Source organism: Brassica rapa, chromosome A10, assembly GCF_000309985.2.
Source record: "Brassica rapa cultivar Chiifu-401-42 chromosome A10, CAAS_Brap_v3.01, whole genome shotgun sequence".
Lineage (NCBI taxonomy): Eukaryota > Viridiplantae > Streptophyta > Magnoliopsida > Brassicales > Brassicaceae > Brassica > Brassica rapa.
In genome coordinates this window covers 4,536,476-4,546,335 of record NC_024804.2, presented here as the reverse complement: position 1 = coordinate 4,546,335, position 9,860 = coordinate 4,536,476, and the positions used below count along the sequence as shown (strand labels likewise).

At 43.0% G+C, this 9,860-nt stretch overlaps 1 long non-coding RNA gene across 1 annotated transcript; it reads right to left on the bottom strand.

Annotated features, from left to right (window-relative positions):
* Window positions 1–879: 879 nt before the first annotated feature.
* Window positions 880–9,244, bottom strand: LOC117129176. The gene is made up of 2 exons (XR_004452793.1): window positions 8,028–9,244; window positions 880–6,969 (listed from the first exon to the last, which is right to left on the bottom strand). It is a non-coding gene; the product is annotated as an uncharacterized LOC117129176 (long non-coding RNA).
* Window positions 9,245–9,860: the final 616 nt, after the last annotated feature.

The window sequence follows — 9,860 nt, the reverse complement described above, 5'->3', positions numbered from 1 at the left end:
CCATTTTTATGCTATGACGGCTTAAGGGCAGAAGAGTAAAAGCGTAAACCGACCTTGGAGCTAGTATATAAGGAGTCCTAGGCGAGGAGCAAGAGGGAGAACTTTTTAGATTCGGAATTCTCTGCACTTAGAAACTTTAGGCTTATTCTCGACAAGTTCGGTTTCTATGACTGGCACTCAATTACTAGACGAACTCGCCCAGGCAGTTCGATCTCTTGTCCAGCTCTATCAATTGAACTACGTTCGGCTTGATCCTCGAAAGGGGTACGTAGGCAGCCTTTAACAAGGTTCAGTCCGAAATCAATCTAAGCCTTTTAGATATCTTTTTCGTCCTTTGTTATCGAGCTGCGACTCAACTAGGATTAGGGTTTTATGTTGCTAGAACTAGGTAACTCGCTGACGGCCCCTGCGGCCAAAGCCTTTGTATTCTCTTGTAATGATCGCAACGCTCTTACGCGGACTCGAAATAAGATCTACTGTTTTCTCTAAACTCGTTTGTTATCTTTTCATGATTTCCGCATATATTCGATCACTTGTCGTTGGCTCTCGCAGAGATCCGGGACCTCTGGGAAATTAGGGTTTTCCTAGTTTCCTTATTTAAACGGAAATCGACAGTGCGAATTTCGGTTCCCACAAAATTGGAGCATTCAAAACAACAGCTATTCCAATAGGAATTGGAGTCCTATGTCTATATTCATTTGGTTTGATGCGTTGCATACTAGACCTTTTTGATCTCCTAGAACTACTTTTCCATTGTTGAAATATGTAAGAACAGACTTACCTGCTTCCGGCAGGATGGCGTCGATCGATATTGGTAGCAAAGTGTCGATCCACTTCTCTGTCGACCGGTCGCTCAATGTTGTTGTCTTAGCGTTGATCAATTTTTTTGTCGACCCGTCGCTCGATGTTGTTGTCTGAGTGTCGGTCGATTTCGAGCAGAAATTCATGTCTTCCATCTTAAGTACATGTGTCAGCAGAGAAAGAGGAAAAACTTAAGCAGATTCAGTAACAAAATCTAGACTAAATTCAAAACTTAATCTAATGGTAATAAGAAAGAATCCCTGGCAACGGCGCCAAATTTGATATCACTCAAATTACCCTAAGGAGTGAATGACTCTCTCAAATAAAAGGTTCAGATGTAGTACTTAGGAATCGAATCCACAGAGACTCTAGGATTACACAATAGATTTATAGTATTCGAATTAAGGCCAGATTAAATGAATTATTTGTTTTAAAGCAGTAATGAATTGGTGAGCAAAATAATTGCTCGATTGATTTGATTTTAGGTTGTTAACAGTTGGGAGAATAGCTAGATTCAGGTATGTTCTCAGGTATGATAAGTAATACTTAAGTTGGGTCTTTAGGGGTTTATTGATATTAATTTTTCTTGAATTCAAACTAAGATATAATCTATTTGATTGTCTAATCTGGATCTCGGATTTCAACTCTCATATGTTAATCACGAGAAAGTATCGATCGATAATTCGTTATGAATATCGATTGATACACCTTTCAAAATATCGATTGACAGGGCTATCGCTGCGTCGATCGAGACTTCTTCCAGAAAGTTTTATGGACAGGTTTGATTTATATTCTCTAACTCACTAGACCAACTCTCGTCTGTATCTAGTCAGTTAGATCATACTAGCTAATTTCAGGTATTGAGTCACGCAATGGCTTGATCTCAATTAATCCTCAGATCTAAGTTTAAAAGGTAATTAATCCTATACTTAGCTTTAAGAACAACTAGATGAAGAACTATATTTCTAAACACCCTAACAATTGTTTGTGTCAGTATTACATTTACCAACCTATTGAGAAACCTAAACCTAACAACAAAGACTACTCAGACATATTCATGAAACACATAGTTATGATGGTCTGAATAATACTTAAATAAGATATTAAAAATAGGATAGAGTGTTGGGGTGGAAAACGGTTACGACGATGTTAATATCCAAACCTCAACAAAAAACAAGTGTGAGTGTCTTTCTGCGACAATTATGCTTGGTAAAAAGAATGTCACGACACATGATCTCGAGATAAAACCTTGTTCATGTCTCGGTGGATCAAACACAAGCTGTCCCAAGGTAACGGAAACATATCTAAACCAGCCACGGATAGGTTCGAGTGTCATGATCGGAACGCGGACAAGCCAAGCTCAGTCACTACGCAACGACCGAACATGCACACTGCCTGGTCGCTACGTAGCGACTGAGCGCACCTCCCGCTCGGTCGCTACATAGCGACCAAGCTCGAGCCAAGCTCTGTCGCTACGTAGCGACCAAGCGTGCGTGCCGTTCAGCTGCTATGTAGCGACCGAGCTTTTCCGAAACGTCGAATATGACACGATTCTATGCATTCTCGTCTACTCTTTGATGCAATCTCTCGAAGACCGTAGCAAACCCATTTCATGTTTCTCGACATTTGAAGTCATCAATCAAAGTTTACGATAAAAACCGCAGAAAGTTTGTTTTTATCGAAGGAAACCGTAATAAACGCTTCGAGCCAAAAGACGGCCAAAGGGACCTAAGACATGACTCGAAGCCCACTTTACGATTTATTAACCAAAAGCCCGTAAACCGTAGGACGGTTTACGCTTGGTTCACAAGGAAAGATAAATGTCAAGTTTCCGTGGATAAATACGAAGTTTTCGAAGATAATTACGGAGATCGGTAAAAATGGAATATCTCCATTTTTGGCTATGACGGCTTAAGGGCAGAAGGGGAAAAGCGTAAACCGACCTAGAGGGAGTATATAAGGAGTCCTAGGCGCGAGACATGGGGAGAGAACTTTGACGCAGAAAACTTAGCACTTAGAGCGATTTTAGGCAACTTTCTAATTTTGCTATTCGAGCTGCGACTCAATTAGGTTTTTGCCGTCTTAGGTGTTTTTTAGAACTAGGAATCTCGCCGACAGCTCTTGTAGCCCATGCACTTACTCTGTTGTAAACGCTCAAACGCAGATTCGGAATAAGAACTATCTTGCTCTCTTTTTCGATTTCTTATTTTATTACTGTTCTCGTTTCGTCTTCTGATTGCTTGGCGTGTGGTATTAGCAGATATCTGGGACATTTGGGAAACTAGGGCTGTAACACCCCTGATCCGGAATAAATAAAAGTTAATTAGTTTGCCATGCACCAATCAAACAAGAACATGCACGATGAACTAAAGAACTCTAACTAGATCGAAGATACTACTATCACGTGCCCGAACATTTGATCCGAGGTTCCCAGATCAGATCCGAAATCCTAAGATCATATGTCCAAGAACAGGTTTCCTAGCGATTCCAAGTTAAGGCTTTGCAACCCGAGTTTGAAACAGTTAGTTAGTTCGTCCCGGACTAGGTCTAGTATCATATGGAATCCAAGCATTTCACAAACCTTTTCTTATTCATATACTTTAAATTCAACCACATCAAAACTTTATACATGCTCGGCCGAAGTTCAAAACCATATCTTACATATTACAAAACTTACATGTTTGCAAAAGGTAGCAAATCTACACCAACAGCTTTGTGCTCCTCTGATCCCAAATGGAACCTACTACTACGGGTTACCTGCAAAACAAAGAGTCTAATGAGCAACTATTTTGCTCAGTGAGTCGGGTTTCCTAACAATTATTTATCCCCCCATTATGCATCAAACATTAAGCAACAAGGATCAATTATATTAAGAAATATGCAATGCAAAAATAAAGCAATCATGTAAACAAGCATCCACTCTTCACGAGTGGTTAGATCATTATCGATCATCGAGGACTGCCTCTCGCCATTGGTTCCTATCTCGATACGAAGTCCATAACACATCCCTTTTTGCGCCCATTGACCCTAAACACAAAGTCTAAAAAGCCGATGGCCCGGATAACACACTTGCCGCATCGTCATGCAGCTACACGGTCGAGGGTAGCTAACCCTATCACACGTGTCTTCGCGTCCTGTCCGGAACTAATTTTGGTAAGGCCCCGGACAAGGCACGGGCCTCGAGTGGATACCAATGACTCTCACAACACTCCACCCGAGTGTCGGACTCTCACGGATCAAGTCCGTGGATTTACGGGTTTCCCCGTTAAGATATGATCAAACATGTTATATTATCTGAGCCGAGGCCCAAACAATATAATGCAATGACATAAGTATATGCAACACAACATCAATGTATCACAATCATGTTATACCCCTCGAGCCGAAGCCCGACGATATAACTCAATATCTTTCACAAACATCAATCATTATCATATCATTATATATCTCAACGCGCAACCTAGCAATGCATCAACCAATACTCTTGTTTTGCAGGCGCTAATCGCACACACAACAATCATAACCCATAACCGAGACTCACCTCAACACTTAGATGAAAGTTTTGGACTGGAAACGCTTCTATCTCGCGGCCGGCTTCACTTTAAACTTTTATCAGAAAACTCTAGAGCTTTAGAAATCTTAGGGTTTCGACTTTTTTGAGCTGCTATCGTTAGGGTACTAAGCATGAGAAATAACTAAGGGGGGGGGGGTGGTCTGTTATTTATAGGCTGGAGAATGAGCTCATGGGAGGGTTTTGGTCGTGCATAGCAAGCAGGAGGTGTCCTGGGTGCCCCATGCAACCAATTGGAGAGAGATTGGTGTGCAGCCACAAATCTGTCCAGTTAAAACAAGTTTTGTGCCCAGCCACCAATTCAACCAATAGGACATAAGCAAGAGCTGCTTGGAGGATTCTCCAGTAAAGGAGTAACACATGTCTAGCTGCTTAAGGAGGTAGACAAGCAGCTGCATCCTCCAGAAGCTTCCGGATATGCTTAACACATCGTAGATGGGCCTGAATAGGCCATATTTAAATCCCGAACGTGTTATAAGCTTATCCGAGCTGGCGGAAATGTTTCTCCTTGACAAAAACCTAGATTTATTAGACCAAAACATTTCTAAAATAACTCTAAGGTCATTTCTATCTTAAGGCCTTATAATAAATTTTCGATTAATTTTCTCGTCCGACTAGGACGTTCTAGGCCGAACCGCGAGCATATTCAATCCACTAAACTTCCTGAAGAATTTATTTCTTCAGATGGAAAACTATTAATCTAAGACTTTCTAAATTTTTCTTATGTACCTTGGGATCCACAACATCCACGGGAAAAGATCAATCCGACTTCCACTTACTTGAGTAATTTTCTCGGCTGTTACAAGATTTTTCCTTACCTGCGTTTTACTCTTTAAAGAAGGTTATTACACGGGCTCTCCTACTTTCCTAATTTAAATGGAAATCGATAGTGCGAATTTCGGTTCTCACAGTTTGGAGCTTGAAGGAGGGGGGGGGGTATGGATTAATCTAACTCTCAACCACATCACGCTCAACTAGACATGTCAACTAACGACGCGGACAACATGCAAACTCCTCTCAGCGGAGGCAGCGGAACTGATCTTCACACTTCAGCAGCGGACGTATCCGCGGCCAACGCAGCAGCCAATGCCGCAGCGCTCGAGGAGTTTAAAAAGATGTTCGCCACCTATGAAAAAAGGTCGGAAGAACAGGATAAGGTTATAAGCACCTTGACCAAACAAGTCGAAACCTTAACGGCAAGGACTCGAGCAATACGCCCCCGCGTAACCACTAAAGTTCATGGGAAAAAACTCGACTTCGCAACCCCCTCAACAGGCCTGGAACGTCGCGGGAACGACCTTCGGGCCAAAACCCTAGCGAAAAATCCCCTCCCGATAAAAGGAACTCTGAGAGTCCTCCACCTCCCGCGAAGAACTCGGAGGCTAATGAAATCGAGCACGTCGACTTGGATCCCAGCGACGTCTCCAACGATACCGAGGAGGACGCCGACAAACATCCAAGAAGGACCAGAAGCCGATCTGCTCGGGAAAGCTCTCCGTTCGATAAGCCAATGACGAAAGAGGAGGAAATCCTCTATTGGAACAAACAAGAAGAGCTTGCTGAAAAGCAAACCAAGATCACTCGCAGTAAACGCCGACAAGCTTGGAAATATGCTGGCGAGACGTTGGACATCCGCGATCTTCGCGATTACATCACAAAAACTGCGGCGGAAGTAAGGGCCGTGAAATCCCATAGTCTTCATCATACTCGTCTGTATGAATATTTTGTTTAGTGTAAGCGTCAATAGTGGGGTTGTAGTAGTCGTCCTCCCACTCATATGGACAAGTGTCGATCGATTTCTTCTACTTTGTCGTTCGATTTAGGATGGCTTGTGTCGATCGATGTTTTTGGATGAGTGTCGATTGATTTCGAGTAGTCAGATTCGTACTCGGCTCCACAGTGGCAAGCTGCAATGATTCCTGGATCATTGATTCTTCTAGGGATTGTTTGTGGTTTCTTGACTGGGATAGGGTCGTAGTGGGCATTAGGATCAATGAGTGTTAGACACAACTGGTTAGTTTGCAAGTTGCACACTGCTCCCACTATTGACAAGGAAATCAACTAGAACTAGGACATTACCAATCTGCAACTCTAGGTCTCTCACAATTCCTCCTGAGTTCTTCTGCGAACAATCCACAAAAGTGAATAATTCCTGTGAAGGCTCCACCTGGAGACCCAGATGGTCTGCCATAACCCTAGGTATGATGCTGACTGAAGCTCCTGTGTCGCAAAAGACATGTGGGAATTCAATACCCTTCACCGTGCATGGTATTGCAAATTGCCCATGATCACTCTTCTTCTTCTTCAATGTAATCCTCATTCTCATCTTTTCTCAAGCTTCACAGAACATTCTCCTGATGTCTTCTTCTTTATCTCTGGTTTCTCTGAAGAACATCCACAATCTGTGGGTGTAATAAGCATCCTTGAATGGCTTATCTATAGGAATCAAGAAGACTCTCTTGCGGAAATTTTCCTTTTCCTTATCATTAGCCCCCCTCTTCAAATGTTTCGCCACTTTTTCCTTTCTTCTCCTTAGGGTTCTTCCAGTAGAAACCCTATCCTCTTCCATAGGATCCTCTCCATCATCTGAATATGTCCTGACAGGCTCTGGTGGGTGTTCTGAAGGTTTGGGTTTGGGCATGAGTGCGTTAAGTCGTGCAACATCTATCTTCAGCATCTACACTCGGTATGTAATAGGGGCTCTTCGATTGATAGGTGGTGATGGTTGTCGATCGATACATGCCTATGTCTGTCGATCGATGTTATGGTTGGCATGTCGATCGATTCGGACGTTATCAGGGTTGGACGGATGTGGGTGTTTTGCCGCGAACTCCTCGTGAGTTAGAATCTTCACGGCATTGCAAGACGCGGTTGACTCTGCAGGCGTCATCGATGTTCGGTGTCTGGCGTCGATCGACACCAATGTGATCCGCCAAAACCCATCAAACTTTCTACCTCAAAATCACCTTCTTGCAACTTCTCTTCCTTCACCATTTGCCAAATATCATCCTCAATGATGGCATTCATGTGGTTCTTCATCACATCATCACCTACTCCTCTTGTTGAAGCTTCCTGCCTCCTAATAGCATCTCCTGTCTCCACAACCTGCATCTCCATCTTCTTCACATGAGTGCTCAAAGTCTCAAACTTTGTGTTCAGGTTGGTGTAGACAGAATCTATCTTCCCATTGAAGTCCACTGTCATTCGCTGCTGTGCCTCAAGAACCCTATCGAGTATCTCTTCAATCTTGCTCTCTTCAGTAGGCGGCGGTGGCTTATGGTAGTAAAAACTTCCAAAATTCATGTTGTTGTTGTAGCTGCTGTTGTAGGGTTTCTGGTACTGTGAATTTTGGTTGAAGTTACTCCTATTTTCGTAGAAGTTTATGTTTCCACCCTGGTTTAGAACCTTGGAATCCAGCTCCACCAATGTAGTTCACTTCTTCTTCTTCTTCTGCTCTACCCTCTATAGCTTCTGCATCTTCAACAACGCTGACCTGCTTCGTGAGAAGCTTGTGAACACTGTCCAGATTTTCCTTCACCTTATCCATCTGATCATTCCCAAGGATGGTGGCAGATCTCTTCCTCTCAAAATCAGTGTTCTTGGTGATGTTGCTGGATGCTAGGTTTTCAATAACCTTGACTGCCTCACTGGATACCTGGTGTTGAAGTTTCCATTGCTGGAAGCATCAAGAGCCATCTGGTACTGCACCGCGATGCCTCTGTAGAAAGTACTGAGCAGTTGTACTTCATTGAATCCATGGTTTGGACAGTCTCTCTAGTAAGACTTGAATCTGATCCAAAAACCTCTGAATGATTATGCAGGCTCCCGAGTGAATGTAGCAATCTTGCTCCTCAAGTCTTCAGCACGCGCTTCATCAAAGAAATTGCATAAGAATGCATTCTTGATGTCGCTCTAGGATTTAAGAGATCTTGGTTGTAACTGCTTGAGCCAATGCAGAGCTTCTCCAGCAAGTGAGTACCTGAAGAGCTTGCATAACAAGTAGTCCTTAGAGACTCCCTCGACTCTAATAGCAGAAATCAGATCCTCGAACCTCTCCAGGTGATCCATAGGATGCAAGTGGGATAATCCATGGTAGGGTAGCTGTCCCACAAGTGTGTAGTACTGCGCTTTCAACTCAAAATCCATCTCAATGGTGGGAGGAAGGATGGCTGATCTGTTTGTGTAATATCGATCTGGAAAGTCATAATCAGCCAACGTTTTGGGTTGCGCAGCTTCATCTATAGGTAAGATAGTACCTGTAGCAGTAGCATCAGGCTCAGGGATTGCATCCCCCTGAGCATTTATCCTCTGATCTGATGCATTACGCAGATGACCCTCCTGGTCATGGAGGTCTCCATTGTTGTCCCAAACAAGTATCAAAGGCGCAACCATGTCTCGCGGCTCAGTATCGATCGATGTCCGAGATGGAAAGTCGATCGATGTCGGGTGGATGATGTCGGTCGACGGAAGGTTTGTGTTGTCGGTCGACAGGGGTGAGCGAGAATCGGTCGACGGGACTGGTGTCTGGATCGACGGTGGTTGACCAGAATCGAGCGACACAGAAGTGTTGTTGTCGGTCGATAAGGAGCGCGCTTCCTTGCGGGTTGAACGTTCCAAACTTGCAGGATCTGGTGAGAATAGCAGTTGAGTTTTCTTGTCGCTTCTGGTACTGCTGGGCATGTACCTGAAAATCCAAGAAAAAAAAATTATGTAAGAAACTTAGGGATTTATACTCTCTCAAAAAAGAGGTCGAGTTGTATTACTTAGGGATCAAATTCACAGGGAGCTAGGAAACCTAAGGATTTCTAATATGATTTGTTAAGTAAGATTGTTTTTAGAGTTTTAATTATAAATTGCAGTTTTATATTGAACAAGTGTGTGGGAACCGAAATTCGCACTGTCGATTTCTGTTTAAATAAGGAAACTAGGAACACCCTAATTTCCCAGAGGACCCAGATATCTGCTAATTACCACACGTCAAGCAATCAGAACACGCGAATAACAACGATAAAGTATAAGAAATCGAAAAAGAGAGCAAAGAAGATCTTATTCCAAATTTGCGTATGAGCGTTTACAACAAGGTATAAGCCTGGGCTTGAGAGCTGTCAGCAAGATTCCTAGTTCTAATAACCCTAAGACGGCTAAACCTAATTGAGTCGCAGCTCGAAATAACAAAAACGGAAAATTGCCTAAATTGCTTTAAGTGCTAAGTTTTCTCTCAAAAAAGTTCTCTCTCATGCTCCTCGCCTAGGACTTCTTATATACTAGCTCCAAGGTCGGTTTACGCTTTTACTCTTCTGCCCTTAAGCCGTCATAGCATAAAATGGAGATATTCTATTTTTCCCGATCTTCACAATTATCTTCAAAACTTCCATATCTATCCGCGGAAACTTGACATTTAGCCTTCCTTGTGGGCCAAGCGTAAACCATGCTGTGGTTTACGGGCTTTTGGTTAGGAAATCGTAGGATGGGCCTCGAGTCGTGTTTT